The 17,227-nt window shown below is 50.3% G+C and overlaps 1 protein-coding gene across 1 annotated transcript in view; it reads left to right on the top strand.

The window, feature by feature from the left end:
- The window catches only part of HNRNPA2B1 (heterogeneous nuclear ribonucleoprotein A2/B1), a 594,776-nt gene extending 577,752 nt beyond the window's left edge, over positions 1-17,024 (top strand). The window contains exon 11 of the mRNA XM_069648208.1: positions 16,871-17,024. The gene's annotated coding sequence lies outside the window, so the exon portion shown is untranslated. The remainder of the gene's footprint in view (positions 1-16,870) is intronic.
- Positions 17,025-17,227: the final 203 nt, after the last annotated feature.

Here is a 17,227-nt window from a genome sequence, read left to right as displayed (position 1 = left end):
AACATTAACCATGTACAGCCACAAAGAAATGCATTAACATTGCCATTTGGTGAAGAGTTCATGCAATAGTTGCAACAGAAAACAAAACATTATGTGTTGTATAAAAGGAAAATATTTTAAAAAACATGCCACACAGGTTGATGTGGGTTATGAAGAATGCAAGCATCCATGGAAAAAATATAAAGTAAAAGAAAAAAAGCATGTTCAATTCACAGTAGCATCTAAGTCAAAGCAAAGTTTCAATTCATCGTTCTCATGCCAAGTAAATACTGTGATAAATTGGAGCCAAGATGTGTTTGTGCTCTGTTTGAAATTGCATGTATCCATTGCAGCTGACCGCCTATTTGTGACCCTTAGAGTGATATCAAAATGAGTACTCTTGTGTTAAGTAACTGTAAGAGTATGGCCTTAAGCCCGTGCTCATAGTCCACCCAAATGTGCTCCTAGAATGGTGTCTCCATTATCATTTCAATGCGCTTACCCTTGAACATGTGCTCGTACTTTCAAACCTATGGATTCGTATATAGAATTTGCAATATGTTATAAGTATGCTACATGGAGCCAATTTATATATAAATGTATTTCATGAATAGATGAATGCCCACCTTGTAGACAGTTCGGTCTAGCATCCAAAATAAATGGTGTCTTCTTATTGATTCAAAATGCTCTGTGGGTTAGCTCCCTGTATCCTAGAAAAATTAGAAAAACATACTTCTATAGTGTTAAAAAGGGCTCAGGTTCCGAAAACTGTAATATTCTGGGTGCTGGTCCTCCTTAACTATTCATTAGGGATCGATCCCTACACCAACATCCTCTTCCTTAATTCCACCCGCGGTGGCCATGTTACTGTGTTAAAGTAAAACGTGGCAAATCCAAGATGTATACGATGTTTTGCGTGATGACGACACACGTTTAATCACGCATGACGTCACTATTATGTCAACTAGCACAACGTCATGAAAATGTTTGTCTTAGATGCTCTTCTTGTAATTCCATATTATATATTTAGGTAATGCAATTCCCACTCGCCAATGTGTGTGTGTCCTGGCTCGAAGTTAACTGTGCAAAACACTTTCAATTTAAACAGAAGTATCACGTTATCTAGTGCGATCCTATTGATGTCAATGTTGTCTGTATAGGATGATCAGTTTGGATTTGACAATAAATATCCTCATGTACTGTACAAGCATGGTCGAAAGGAAATCTTTATTAATTTGCATAGCTCATAGAAGCTATTAGCTATTGACAATGTTGCAGTTGTAGTGGTTAGCCCTGATATGCTTAGAGTTCATGAAACAGAAGTGAAGTTTATTATATTCTAACCCTGGGGTCTCAAAGGGTGGCCAGCCGTGCCGAACACAGGCTATTCAACAGTTGTTCATTAATTGGCTTAAACAAATGATCTTCCATACATTTACAACACAAATTTAAACAGATCAATTTGGAAATCAACATAGTTGCTATTTGTTGCCAGTGCAAAAGAAAGAACTTTGTTCAGTATGGTAATCTCTTCTCTAGTCAAGTTGTGATCTGATAGATTGACTACTAGGTCTGGTGATATAGCTGCGCTAGTCTCTTCTTGACTGTTACTCTTGTCAAAATTCCTGGACGACCTGAGTCTTCGTCTGAACTGCCACTTCCGCTTGCATTCGACTGCCCCCCCAAACCACCTTGTGTGGTGTTGGCTGTTGGAATAGAGGTACCTAGAGGGGTTTGGAACCTTACTTTTTTCCTAAGATATGTTCTCTGGTCTCCCTTTCTGTGTATTCGAATTTTTTCTAAAAAGTAAAACCACGTTCGTTTTGTGGTTCAGATCTGTTTCCTATGTTGCTGTCTGATTTAAGATTTGCTCCTTCTCGACTCTCCTCCTCTGAATCTGAGTCAGAGCTAGCAGGGGTTGTGTGAGCTGAGCTGGGTTTGGATTTAGGGCCACTGTTGTCATATTTGGTTTGGAATGTGTATATTCTATCAAGTCTGTAATCTTTGTCGTCCCTGAAAAATGTTCTGAATTTTCTCATTTTAATCGCACCTTGATATTCTCTAAGAATCTCATTCATTTTCTCAAAATTCTTTTGTTTGGTTGTTTCTGCATTTGTCATGCCCTTGATTTCCTCCTTTACTTGATTAATTTGTTCTATCACTCTTTTGTGTTCTCTAGTAGCATGTGTCCATAATTAATTCCAACATTGTCTTGGAACTGGAACTCAAATTGTGCTCCCATTTCTCTGCTAAGTCTGCATCTTCATCTTTATCAAAATTTGGAAAAATCAGAATTCTCAAACCACGGGGAATGATGTCATTCTCCAAATAATTGGCTAGTGATGCATGCTCCCAATATTTATTAATTTCTCTTTTAGAAAGTCTCTCATTTAATAATTTTCTGTTTCAAAGTTTCAACCGAGCTGTTAAAAGCAACTACAGCTGAGCTTCAGTCTTTATTGGCATAAGGTGGCCCCAACAGGGCAGACTTCAGTAGGGGACAAAGAGAATGTCCAACTCTGGAAGGTCTTTGCCACCAGGCAGCTTCTCAGCTTGGAAGGGCAAGAGCCTGGGAAGTATAGGTTACACTGGGACGATGGCCTCTTCTACGGTCAACCGACTGAGGCAACCCCTGGAGACTACGAAAGACTTGTAGTGCCCCAAGAGAACCGACTCCAATTCTTGCAACTAGCCTATGAGATACCTTTGGCTGGTCACTTGAGTTTCAAGAAGACCAAGGAAAGGCTCTCTCTCTACTTTTATTGGCCTAAAATGGGGGCTGAGGTAGATAAGTATTGCAAGAGTTGCCACACCTGCCAAACTTCTGGTAACAGTGGCTCCAAGAACATGGCACCTTTAGTCCCTTTGCCTGTGGTGGGAGTACCATTTCAGAGGGTTGGAATCAACATTGTTGGTCCTCTTGACCCTCCAACCTCTTCAGGCAACAGGTTCATACTTGTTGTAGTAGGCCATGCTACTAGGTACCCTGAAGCAATTCCTATGAGGACTGTTACAGCTCAGGCTGTGGCTAAGGCCCTCCTTGGTATTTTTACCAGGGTTGGGTTTCATAAGGCGGTAATATCTGACAGGGGGTCACATTTTCTCCAGCATGGGGTCTGGCATGGATTCACATGCTCATGAATATTCCCCGTCGTCAGGCTGGGAATCCTCGGTAAAGAAAAAACCAGTATCAGTTTCGTTTCTGATCTGTCTTTCGTAGTAATAACCAATCACTGGTCTCTGCGTCATACTGACCACAGCCAATGACTGCCCTCTACCTAAGCACCGCCTCTGGCAGCCATCTTCAGATTTTTACCGCACGTTCATGTGTTGGGATCCTCGTGCTATTGCTCTCGAGCGTTAGTGCTATTTTTTCGCGCTTTTTACAAAAAACTTCGATTCTTTCGGTCAAAAGAGCCTCAAGCTCCACCGATTCTACATCCGATCAACTGGGACCCGTGTCGGATTCATCTGTGCCCCTCAAGGGTGAAGATTTCGTCGAGCTACACTTCGGAGGACTCCAAAAGCTTCTCAGGCCCGGTCTCGGAGATGGCCCAGGAGAAGGGAAGCTCGACGCCCGGAAAGCTGTTCAGGGTCTGCCCTGGATGCCAGCTGCAGAACGTCTTCAAGGAGGACGAACACTCTTTCTGCCTTTACTGCCTTCATGAGGACAAGACGCGCGTGGAGAAGGACTGTGCGTTTTGCGGCAACATGTCGGAACGGACCATGAAGGACCGCCATCAACGTCTCGCCAACTGGCTGGAGGGTAAGAGCCCGTCTGGCGAGAAGAAGAAGAAATCCGAGCGGTCTTCTAAGACCTTTGAGGGCGCCCCGGCGACGGGGACCCAACATAAGGCCAAGCACCGCGAGTCCGCTGGCACCGGGAGCGCCGAACGGTCGGGCTCTACGGGCGCCAGGCAGGGCGCACCCTCCCCGGCACCATCAACCACGAGCCAACGCTCTGGGTCGGGTAAGAGGAAGGCCGAGCACCCGGCGAAGCTCCTGGAGAGGCCCCGGTCGAGCTCTAAGGCAGAGGAGCGTGGCAGTGCCCCCTCCCTCAAGGATAAGGCGGTGAGCGCACCTAAGGTGGTGAAGGCCTTGATCCATCCGACCAAGCCCTCTATCGAAACGGTCGCGGCGGCCCTGGCTCAGCCTGTGGTGGCTGCACCAGTGGTGGCGACCTCAGGGCCCAGAATCTCCCTGCCTCCTCGGAGGGAGTCATCCTTTGTGCCCATCGATAGGACCCCCGTGAAACCCCCCGTGGGGAAGAAGGGGGGGCAGGGCGTCGTCGTAGAGTCGGCCTCAACCTCAGAAGAGGAGCTGATCGAGGTCTTAAGCCACGGCCTAGGCGTGGAAGAAGGCCAGCCCGTCGGAATGGACCCCGACGCAGGTGACGACGACGACATCGTCGAGGATACCGACGAGGCCCCTGCTCGCCCGTCGGATTCCCCTCTGCCAGCGCCGCAAGACAACTCGGCGGCCATTTTGTTGGCCATACAGTCCTTATGCTCCGAGATAAGGACGAGGCTACCGTTACCGACGGAGGAACCTCTCCCGTCGGGGGATCCAGAACCGGGACCTTCTGGTGTTCCCCCTACCAAGAAAAGAAGGATCCATCCACCACCTCCTTTTCAACCGTCGCGCCCCTTCAGCCCTCCTCCCCGTCCACCCGAGGGGATGATACGGGGACTGACACGGCAGCGACGGGTACGGACGACGAGGCATACGACGAGGATTTTCCGTCGTCGCCTCCCACCAGGGCCTCTCCGCCCGACGAGATCGGATCTTTCCACTCCATGATCTCCAGGGCTTCCGAGCTTTTCCAACTCTGCCCTGAGGAGAAGAAAAAGGAAGGCTTCCTTTATCAGCGGCGCGAGGCCAAGAGGAAGACGGTCCTCGCAGTGCCTCTGTTGGACGACATTTGGGATGAGGGCCTTTCCCTCCTCAAGAACCCTTCCACGACGCCAGCTAGAAGAGACCGGTACGAGAAAAAGTACCGGGTCCCGGACACGGCCCCCCTATGCCTCCGGGCGCAGCCTACCCCGGACTCCGTCGTCTCCGCGGCAGCCAGGAAGAAAGCGGGGGGGGGTGCGGCCTCCACATCGACTTCCCCGCCGGACGGCGAGGGAAAGAAATTGGATACTATGGGGCGTAGAGTCATCTCGTCGGCAGCGACGACGATTAAAGCGGCCAACGCCTTGGCTATCGTGGCCCGCTACGACAGGGAGCTCTGGTACAAGATGGCTCCCCTGCTGGATTTTCTGCCGGACGACAAGAGGGCGGAGGCCCTTGAGATCCTGCAGGAAGGTGAGGTGGCCTCGGACCACGCCATCACCGTGGCGACGGACATCGCCGACACTGGGTTCCGCCAGCTGGGCAACGGCGTTTGCCTTCGACGTCGTGGATGGCTCAAAGCTACGGACTTCCGGCAGGACGTCCAGACCAGAGTCCTGGACATGCCCTTCGACGGGAACAACCTGTTTGGGAAGACAGTGGACGATTCCCTTCAGGCCGTCAAGGCGGATACGGAGACGGCCCGGGCCCTTGGAGTCCTGCAACGACGGACGCCCTTTCGGAGCGGCGGAGGCAAGGGCGCCTCCAAAGGTTCCGGCGGCGGTTTCGCTTCCTACCGTCAAGCGGCCCGCTCGTCGTCGCAAGAGGCCTACAGAGGACGAGGCAAGTCTAGCGGACCCCGCCGTCGTCGCCAAGGAGGTCAAGGCGGCAAGGCCGCGTCCAAGCAGGATTGAACCGGCCGTGGGGTCGGGCCCCCACCGAAGCACCCCGGTGGGAGGCCGGCTGGCGGGCTTCGTCAGCGTGTGGGAGTCCATCTCCACCAACCGTTGGGTGCTGGACGCCCTGGCCCGGGGCCACGCGCTCGAGTTTCAAAGAAGGTGCCCGCGCGTCCCCCCCGTGGCCAGGAAAGAACTTCACGTCCCTCAACTTCTCCTGGAGGTAAAGGCGATGCTCAGAAAGGGCGCCATCGAACTCGTCCCAAAGAGGCTTCGGGGCTCCGGAGTCTACTCGAGATACTTCCTCGTGAAGAAGAAGACGGGAGGATGGCGCCCCATCCTAGACCTGCGACGTCTGAACAAGTTCATCAAGGCGCAGAAGTTCCGGATGGTCACCCTCCAGCACGTCCTGGGTCAGCTGGAGGAAGGAGACTTCCTATCGTCGTTGGATTTGGAGGATGCCTACTTCCACATTCCCATCCTAAAGGGGCACCGCAAATTCCTCAGATTCGTGGTCCAAGGGCGTCATTACCAGTTCAAAGCCCTTCCCTTCGGACTACGGTCGGCACCCAGGGTATTCACCAAGTGCCTTGCACCGGTGGCGGCGCAGCTGCGCCGCGAGGGGATTCACGTCTACCCCTACCTGGACGACTGGCTCATCCGCGCCAAGACGAGGGAGCTCGCCGTGGTCCACACGGCAAGGACCGTCCAATTCCTCACGGACCTGGGATTCTCCGTGAACTACGCCAAATCCCACCTGGTGCCCGCGCAAGTCGCACTGTTTCTGGGAGCGAGGCTCGACACAGTGTCCCTTCTGGCCTCCCCGTCGGAGGAGAGGACCAGGACCATCTTGGGCAAGGTGCAACGGATGTTGGTGGCCGACGCGGCCAAAGTGAGGTCCATCAAGTCCCTCCTCGGGATGATGTCTTCCTGCATCTGCCTCATTCCCATGTGCAGGCTCCGGATGCGCCCGTTGCAAGAATTCCTGGATGCGCGCTGGATCCAGACGACGGGCAGCTTCGAGGAAAGGATCAAGCTCGACGAGAGTTTCCGACGAGCGATACGGTGGTGGGGCACCCGCGCGCATCTGACGGCGGGCATGGACTTCCAGACCCCAGCCCACCAGGAGACTGTGACCACGGATGCCTCCCTGGAAGGGTGGGGAGCGCACACCGAAAATCTGCACGCAAGGGGACTCTGGCTCCCGACGGAGAAGTCCCTACATATCAACGTCCTGGAGCTCCGTGCAGTGTTTTGGGCCCTCAGGTCCTTCCTTCCGTCCCTCAAGGGCAAGGTGGTGAGGATCTTCACCGACAACACCACCACCATGTTTTACATCAGGAAACAGGGCGGAACCAGGTCCCCGGCGCTGTCCAAGGAGGCGCAGGACCTGTGGCATTGGGCCGTCGCCCAAGGGATTTTTTCTGGTGCCGTTTCATCTGGCAGGGATAAAAAACACCATCGCCGACTCACTCAGCAGGGAGCTGTGCTCGTGCCACGAGTGGGAGCTACGGCAGGATCTGGTGGATCGCCTCTTCCGACGGTGGGGCACACCCCAGATCGACCTGTTCGCGACGGCGACGAACACCAAGTGCCGGAGGTTCGCCAGCAGGTTTCCCCAGACGAGGAGCATGGGCGATGCTTTCTCGTTCCCCTGGGAGGGCCTGTTCCTCTACGCGTTCCCTCCCTTGCCTCTGCTAATCCGGCTCATCAACCAGCTCAAGAGGTCACGGTGCAGGATGATCCTCATCGCACCTGCGTGGCCGAGGCAGATATGGTTCCCGGACCTTCTGGACTTGTCAGCGTCCCCGCCGATCAAGCTGCCGGCGGACGCGGATCTACTCTCCAGGGAAGGAGGCGCCATCCTCCACCACGACCCGAACTCGCTGAACTTGCAGGCCTGGCTCCTGCAGCGCTAGAGTTTGGAGGATACGACATACCGGCCGATTGCAGAGAGGTTCTTGCAAAGGCCAGGGCGTCCTCGACTCTTAAATGCTACGGACACAAATGGAAGAGGTTCTCTGTCTGGTGCCACGCACAGAAGATTAACCCTCTACGGATTACGGCTCCCCAAGTACTGCCGTACCTGCTGACGCTGGCCAAAGCTGGTCTGGCACACGCGTCCATCAAGATTCATCTTGCTGCGATCTCCCGATACACCAGAACCACGGGCCGGACGTCCTTGTGGTCTCATCGTCTGGTGAAAGAGTTCATGAAGGGACTGTTCAGATCGTTCCCGCCGGTGAAGGCTCCGGCCCCGGCGTGGGAGCTCAACGTGGTGCTGACCAAGCTCATGGGACCTCCGTTCGAGCCTCTGCACTCGGCCCCGTTGAAGTTTCTATCGTGGAAAACAGCTTTTCTTGTGGCCATCACCTCCGCACGACGAGTGGGAGAGATCCAGGCCCTTTCCTGCAAGGCCCCGTACTTGACTTTCCACGACACGAGGGTAGTGCTCAGGACGCACCCCTCCTTCATGCCCAAGGTACCGTCGGACTTCCATCTCAACGAACCCTTGGTGTTACCTGTGTTTTTCCCGTCGCCTTCGTCGCCGGCTGAGAGGACTTTGCACTCGCTGGATGTAGCTAGAGCGCTGAAGTTCTACGTGGACCGCACGAAGGGTTTTCGGAAGACGTCACAACTCTTTGTGAACTTTGGACCTGTCAATCAGGGGAAGGCTCTCTCGAAGGCTTCCATCTCCAGATGGCTCTCCGGCTGTATCATGTGCTGTCACCGGTTGGCAAACCGACCGCTGCCTGGCCGTCCGAGAGCCCATTCCACCAGAGCGATCGCAGCTACCACGGCGTTCCTATCTGGTGTGCCCCTGCTGGACATATGCAGGGCTGCTACGTGGAGGTCGACGCACACCTTCACGAAATTCTACTGCGTCGACCGGGATTCCAGGGAGGAGTCCAGGGTCGGCCAAGCAGTGCTGCGCAACCTGTTCGCCTGAGGTGAGCCTGGTGAGGAGGTAAGATGCTTAATGTTGAGTTTATGTGATGCTTAATGTTGAGCCTTTGCCACCTCCCGTGGTTGTGCATGTGTGTACTGCTATGTATTCTTTATTCATGAGCATGTGAATCCATGCCAGACCCCATGCTGGAGAAGGAACAAGTTACTTACCTGTAACTGTTGTTCTCCAGCATGGGTCTGGCATGGATTCACATGCGAACCCTCCCGCCTACCCCTCTGCGGCTCTTCACTTGGTCATACTGCCACTTCACGTGCTTCCAAATCTGAAGATGGCTGCCAGAGGCGGTGCTTAGGTAGAGGGCAGTCATTGGCTGTGGTCAGTATGTGATTGGTTATTACTACGAAAGACAGATCAGAAACTAAACTGATACTGGTTTTTTCTTTACCGAGGATTCCCAGCCTGACGACGGGGAATATTCATGAGCATGTGAATCCATGCCAGACCCATGCTGGAGAACAACAGTTACAGGTAAGTAACTTGTTCCTTATGTCCCACTACATGAAGGCCATGTGGAAAAACTGCAGAGTTACCTACAAGTTCTCTCCAGCATACCACCTCCAAACCAGTGGATTGGTAGAAAGGTTTAACAGACCCATGAAGAGCATGATTGGATCTTTAGAAGACCCCCTTAAAAGAAAGTGGGATCTTCTACTGCCATGCCTTCTCTTTGCTTAACAGGAAGTCCCTCAGGAGGGAGTAGGTTACAGTCCCTTCAAACTTCTCTATGGCCATCAAGTCAGAGGTCCATTGGCCCTGATTAAGGAGGGGTTGGAGAGTGCTCCTTCCCCCAAGCCAGTCGGAGTGACTGACTATGTGATAGGACTCCAGAGGAGAATGTCACCCATGATGGCTGAGGCAAGTGATAACCTGAAAGCAGGTCAGGCTCTGGTTAAGCATTGGCATGACCAGAGGGCATGGTTGAATTCGCTCAAGACCATCTGGTTCTTGTTATGGTGCCAACAAGACAGAGGGCGTTGCAGGACAAGTGGTTAGGTCCCTTCAAGATTGTGGGAAAACTTGGAGAGGTGAACTATCTGGTGGACTTGGGCAATCGAGACCCGAACTGGGAACTTTGCTTCTAGCTTCAGCTCAAGAGGAGGAGGAGAGTGAACCTCTGCCTGACCTTCTCAGAGGCAAACCTTTAGATGAGCAAGTAGGAGTCAATCTCTTCTAATCTGACTTCTGAACAACAGGAGGAGTGCAAAGGTTTGTTAAATCAGTGTGCCCCCTTGTTTTCACTTTCACCAGGCTTAACCCCTTGGGGCCAGCATGACCTAAACACTGGTGACTGTTTACCTGTCAAAAGCAGGGGTTACAGAAACTCAGAGAATATAAGAACACACATCAAAGGAGAGGTCAACAAGATGCTTGATCTCTGGGTAATAGAACCCTCTACTAGTCCATGGTCTAGCCCTGTTGTGTTAGTACCAAAGGCAGCATCCAAGGAGGTGAGATTCTGTGTGGACTGTAGAGCTCTAAATGAAGTCACTAAGACTGATGGCCATCCTTTGCCAAGCACAGATGAGCTGGTGGATAGTCTTGGTTCAGCCAAGTTCCTCAGCACATTTGATCTCACGTCAGGCTATTGGAAAATAGCCCTGACAGACCATGCCAAGGAGAAAACTGCATTCTCCTCCCCAGGTGGCTTATACCAGTTTAAGGTTATGCCATTTGGATTAAAGAATGCACCTGCTACACTCCAAAGGATGGTTAATCAGGTTCTGAATGGGATGGAGGACTTCTGCTTGGCATACTTTGATGACATTGCAGTGTTAAACCCTACTTGGAAAGAACATGTTGACCACCTAGGATTTGTTTTGCAGGCTCTTGAGCAGGCCCCACTGACCATAAAGGCAAGCAAATGTCAAATTGGTCAGAGTACAGTGGTCTACCTTGGTCATGAGGTAGGAGGTGGTGCAATAAGGCCATTGCTCAGCAAAATAGAAGCTGTGCAAAATTGGACAACACCTACTAACTACTCAAATCCAGGTGAGAGCCTTCTTGGGTCTATTATATGGGTATTACAGGAAGTTCATTGTGAACTATGGGACCATAGCTTCTCCACTGAATGTAATCTCCTCTCCAAAATTCCCCCAACAGGTCAAATGGAATGAGGAGTGCAATCAGGTCTTTGAAAGCCTGAAAATAGCCCTTTGTCAAGCTCCAGTTCTAAGAGCTCCTGACTATCACCAACCCTTCATTGTGCAAACAGATGCTTCCAATACAGGTATAGGTGCAGTCCTTAGTCAAATGGATGAGAAAGGTAGGGAACACCCCATTTGCTTCATCAGTAGGAAACTGAAGGAACCTGAGACAAGGTGGGCAACTGTTAAGAGAGAATGTTTTGCCATTGTGTAGTCTCTGAAGAAGTTAAGGTCATACTTGTATGGTTCTACTTTCACCATTCAGACTGACCACCAAACCTTGAGATGGTTGATGCAAATGAAAGGGGAGAACCCAAAACTGTTAAGATGGCCAACCGGCCTCCAAGGGTTTGATTTTACCATTGCCATTGAGCACAGGTCAGGATGTCACCACCAAAATGCTGATGGTCTCTAGGATGTTTTTAACCAACTAGAGGAAAGAGACTCATCCAGGAGTGGATTTGATCCTCCTGTCCCTTAGTCTGGGGGGGTGGGGGGAGGCCAGTGTTAGGGAGAATTCTCTTTGAAGGCTAATTTCCCTTGCCTATAGAGTCCCCCAGCAGCTTTGCTGGACTTGAAGGGTTTATTTTTTTCTCCTGCTAAGAGAGACCCTTGTTTTCCCCACTCTTAGACAGGTTGCTTTCCCCACTCTTAGACAGGTTGCTAGTGTGTGTTTTAGGCTATCTTGTGTCCTTATGGTCTATGGGGTTTTCTCACTCTCATAGAAATCATATTTTTAACGTGTGGTACACAGCACCCTCTGCAGTACCACAGGGGTGTCGTAGCGACCCCCAAACATAGACTCCATACCCTGGGACTGACTACTGTCCCCCAGGGCATGTAAAGTCCCCATTGACTTTACTAGTCAAATCTTATGAACAAAACCAGCACAAACCATCTTACTATGGAAGTACTGATTTGTGTTCATTTTCGAGAGGGTACCGTCCAGACCCTCTATCCAAAGTTTCTGGCTGGTAGCAGTGGTTACTACCGTAAATATTCGACCGCAAATATTTCCCAATGGGATTTTTCCATTGTTTGAGGCTACTATCTTTACTGACAGCCTGTAACATACCGCCGGTTTATTTTAATATTAACTTTAATCCGGTGGTTTTTTTTTTTTTCTTTTTTTTTTTTTTTTGCCAGAATATTCTTCCCGTGTCTTTCTCTGCAATCCTAACCCGGGTCATGGGTCCTTTGTTCGTCCTTTTGGTGTGCTTCTGCACAGCAGCCCTCCTCTCGGCGCCACTGAGTCTGGGGTAGACAGGATGTGTGGGAGCGGGAATAGGCACCCTGGATAGGGTTGCCCACACAGCCCAAGTCACACTCTGCCCTGATAGGCTGGGGGTGTTCTCCCACTAGGAGAGCCACCACACTGTGTGAGAGACAGCTAGGCTGTATGAATGAGGGGTCTTGCTGCATAAAAACAGGGTCCTGAGGACTGGAGGACAATACGTCGCCACTGGAACTAGAAACCCGAAGAGGAGAGAAGCTGAAGACCTCTGCAACGACGGAACCACCGGCGAAGCCCTGCTGCAGATCCTCACCACTTTTCTCCGGGGCCAACCAGTTCACCAATCGCCTTCCAGGACCTGCCTTGGTCAAATCGCCAGTGCCCTGCACTCGGAGAACGGATAGCCAGGCACCTGTCACCACGACCGCGATTTAAAGGAGCGTACCTTTTATTCGTTTTGCCAGCACTACGGCTGGCTTCATCCCTGGGCAGTGCAGTAATTCGAACCTTCCTCCACGACGAGAGCCTCCCTTCCGCTGCTGGATCTCCCGAACTGCAGGAACTGCCAGGAACTACCGCCACCGCAGGAGCCTCTTCCACTTTTAAGGTAAATTGTTCCGCCAGGCCTCCCGTTTCGTTGGGTACTGCTAAAGGTGTTTTAAATCCTTTACTTGCCTACTTGGTTGGCCGCCCCTATCGACTAACATTGTCTTTTACCTTCTACAACCGCCTTTTCAAATCGTTAAACATAGATTTGACTGCAGCTACTAGAACTTTTTGATCCTGGGCACTTTGCCTTGTACCACTGACTCTGGCACAGGCCTATTGACTCTGGCTAAATCTGTTACAACTGCTTTCTCTAGATTGCTTCTCACCTAGGAATGTGTTGGTGCACCTAACTCTTGTAACCACCTTTTTCTTCCCCTTCTTTAATATTGTGAAGTGCCATTTTGCTCGGTTTTCACCTGAGAATTGCTTATGCTGAAGTACTGCCTTGCCTAACTTGTTCACAATCTTTTTGGGAAGTGCTGCTGGTGTGTTAGAGTCTAAACATAGATAACTTGGAGGACACAATCCATTCAAAGAACAAGTTACCCCTGGTAACGTTCTTTCGACTGGATGTTCCTCCCAACGTATTCCTCTTCGCCCTCCCATCCTACCCCTATGTACAATTTCCCATGCTATTACAGCTTCTGCTCCTCCAAGGTGGAGTACTTCCCTGCCGGTATTTATGGGCATTTCTGCTGCATGAGGAGTAAAATAACTGAGAGCAACAGGCACCGCGCGTGCCCTATATGATCTCCGATGACCTCACCAATGAGGGAGGCCTTTGAGGGACATCGACTCGGCATCATTGACACACAGCGCTCTCGGCCGAAAAAGTTCTCAGAAGCAGCTGAATCTGGACATTACATGTCAAAGATGAGGAATACGTTGGAGGAACATCCAGTCGGAAGAACATTACCTGGGGTAAGTAACTTGTTCTTCTACTACAATTACAATGTTTTACCTGAACAAGAACGCACCTGTTTCGACTCCCCCCCCGCCCCCCCACTGCTCTCCACCTCTGCAGGGAGACAGCAATGCAGAAGTGGACTGAGCCGCTTGAGGTTCAACACCTACTCCTTGTTGGCCCTGTTCCAGCGTTGGGCGTTCGCTGACCTGGATTTGTTTGCATCCCCTCGGAATGCCAACTGCCCCCAGTGCTTCATGGGCAGGTTAGGGGCAGAGGTCACTGGGAGACACCTTCCAGATCTGTTGGCACGACCGCAGCTGGTATGCGTTCCTGGCCACCCCTCTGCTCCAATGTACTCCAAGATCTGGGCCTCAATGGGTTGCAGCCCCATCCTGATTGCCCCCTCTGGCCTTCGAGACCCTGGTTTTCGGATCTGCAGTTGTGCTCCCATGGTCCTGTCCATCTTCCGATCCCCAGCAGGGGCTTCTGATGCAGCAGGGTGGAGCAGTGGAACATCCGGACCCGGCCAAACTGGCCCTGGCGGCCTGGTTCCTGATCAGCTGAGGCTCTAGCATGCTCAATTTTCAGATAACTGGGACATCATTAAGCAGGCCAGGAGGCCATCAACTCAGTCTCAGTATAAGAGCAAATGGACTAGGTTCTGCAATTAGGCTCCGGACAAGGGGCTGGATCCTGTCACCTGTCCATTAGTTGACATATTGGCTTTTTTGGCACACCTGGCTCCTTCTGGAGTACAGGTGGATATTTTGCACACATATTTTATGGCCATCAGGGCTTGCATCAATTCCTCTGAGCACGCCTTTTCAGCAGCCAACCCAACCTGGTGGTTAAGGCTCATCTTGAGCGGTTGTCAACAATTTTTCCTCCAGTGCACAGGCCTCACCCAGTCTAGGACCTCCATGTGGTTCTGGTAGCTTTGCAACACTAGCTTTTCAAGCTAATGGCATCTGTGGACATCTCCTTGGTGAGGCTAACAACGGTTTTAGGGTGGCTGTCACCTCTGCGCGCAGGGTCAGTGAGCTGCAGGCATTTTAGTTTCACAACTAAAAGATCATCATGCGCACTCAACCAAATTTCTTGATTTCATTTGAATCAAGGGATCTGCCTGCCAGTGTTCTTGCCGAACCCGCAGACTGAAGCAGAGAGGGCCCTGCATTCATTGGACCTCAGGAGGGTCCTTAAGTTTTATCTATCACAGACTAAATCCTTCAAGAAGTCTGAGGCATAGTTTGTGACTTTTGGGGGCTCCTCCCCCAGCTCTCAGGCTTCCATCGCCTGTTGGATGGTTCAGGCAGTTTTGGAGCCGTTCACAGCCATGGGCAAACCTATTTCTGAAGGGATTCATGCCCATGCGGTCATAGTTAAGGTCACGGCCATCGCATTTCAGAGACTTGCTTCTTGGGATGTCATCAGCAAGGCGGCTACTTATGCCTTCGTTGGGCACTTTTCCCTGGACACAGCAGCTCTTGGCACAGTGCAAAGTTCAGGCAGGCGGTTCTGATGAACCTTTTTTTGCTTCATCCTAGATATGTAAGGTTGTCACATCTCCACCCTATGTTCTTGTTCGGTGGAATCGCCCACACGGTTGGATGAAAGAGAACAGGACGTATGAATAATTAAGTTACTCAGTCTAGTGACTATACTAGAGTACTCATTGTCCATATTGCCCATTCCTCCATAAGTCGCACCCACCTTCCTCCGCTGGTGTGCCAAGGGCTATAATGTACTAATAGTCTAGTATCTAAGCGTACAATGTGTTCAAAGGGGACTGAGGTGAGGCGCAGGAGGTGGAGTCTGTGTGGGGCGTTGCCGAGGCCGAGCCTACGCGATGTATCCTGAATATAAAGGGTAAGCTCAATTTTTCGCTGCCAAAGGTTCCAGTACCATCCCCATGTTGGGGGACACCCTGCAAGGATGGCGCAAAGGAGACTAAGATTACTCTAGTCACTACAGTGAGTAACTTTAATTTTCAGAGGATTACAAGTTTAGGAAGAGGCCGTGCCTGGCAAATATGCATTGCACATGTAGTGAGGACTAAGGCCGCTGCAGTTGCATGTCATGAGTAAGGCAGCCGCATGAGCTTCCTTAACTGCCTTCTGCAAGTACTACTGCTTAGATGTTAGTGCCAGGTCAGATGCTGAGTTCGTACAGGCGGTCCTCAAGAACCTATTTGCAAAGTAGTCACTCACATGAATCTACGTTAAAAAAATTAATTCCGAAAAAAAAGCGAGATTCAAAATTGCGAAGCAGACTTGTTCGCATCTTGAAAGTCGAGCTTTTGGGATTCTGTTAATTTGTCCCCCACTTTGCATTTAATGTATGCAGGGGGTCACCACCGAAGCCTTTAATGCTGAACTAGCGGAGCGGGGGGACACACCTGCCCTCCTAATTCGGCCATTTTGGGATTCGTCATTTTCTACTATGCCAAATGTGCATCAAATGCGCCTTCCACATTTTTCTCCGTTATTTTGGGGGCAATTCCACTTACACTCCACCCTAAGGGCTTTATTGGTTGTAATCGCCCATACAGTATGGATGAAAGGGCACTGGATGTACTCACTATAGTGACTGAATCCTAGTCCATAGTCTCCGTTCCTCCATATGTACCTCCGTCCGACCCCCAAATAAAGTCAGGCTAAATTAGCTGTCCGGAATGTTCAAGGGGACTGAGGCCAGGCACCAGAGGGTGGGGAAATGGGGGAGTGGTCCTGCCCAGAGCTGGACCTACACAAGCCTGACATGTAAAGGGGCAATGCTCTTTTTGTGGACCGAAAAAAGGGATGCCCATACATAATGTTAGAAAGGGGACTGTGGACTAGGAGTACATTAGTCACTACGGTGCGTAATCTTTCATTAATGAGCCTTTACAATTTTTAAATGGACTGATGGGCGGGCTTGGCGGGGCAGGGAAAATGTACGCGGCAGGATCTATGTGAGGCATTTCTGCTCTAGCACATTAGCCCAACAACATGTTTTGTTTTCAGTAATGCTGCTCGCTGCTCTTGTCTAATGCTCCTGCTCCATCCCTACAGACTCTTATTGCCCACTAATATGACAGAAAAAGCACTACGTACTAGTCCAGCAGTCACTGTGGTTAGTAACAATTTAAATATGTAGCAAACCCTGTCCCATGATGTAACAGAACTCACATTTTAATCAATTGCTGTTCTCCATTTTGTAAAGCTCCAGTGGCTTTTGGTGTCTTTGTGAATGCGGAAGTCATAATTTCAACATGTTTACTCATTTGTTCATTTTCAGGCATTTGCTAAAAACTGATGTACTTTAAAAAGTATAATGATGTCTGTCTGAATGTTGCTTTGTCTTTTATTTATTTAGGGAGATCGAGTTTTACTATGGTTTTAACAGAAGCAACGAAAAGCAGAGGGAAATTTGCATCACCCGTTGACATTTTTTTCTTACTTTAACTGGTATTCATCAAATCAATGAAAAAGTATATATTTTTTTAAAATAAAGTAGGTTTGTTTTTTAATCCAAAGAGAACTTTGTCATGATTACACCAATGAAAGCACACCTTCTGATAAACCAATAGCTTTGTTTTAAAGAGGTCAGAGGGTGACCTGCACAAGCACTTTTAATGGCTCATGTTACCTTTAGTGATTTGGTAGATTTGCAGATTCTTCTTTGTGTAGATTTGGTTTAGTGTCGGGTCAAAGCATGCACATTATTTACAGA

The sequence above is a fragment of the Ambystoma mexicanum genome, chromosome 2q, assembly GCF_040938575.1.
Source record: "Ambystoma mexicanum isolate Mex_15411 chromosome 2q, UKY_AmexF1_1, whole genome shotgun sequence".
Lineage (NCBI taxonomy): Eukaryota > Metazoa > Chordata > Amphibia > Caudata > Ambystomatidae > Ambystoma > Ambystoma mexicanum.
The sequence above is the reverse complement of the archived record's forward strand: the minus strand, read 5'-3'. Positions and strand labels throughout refer to the sequence as shown.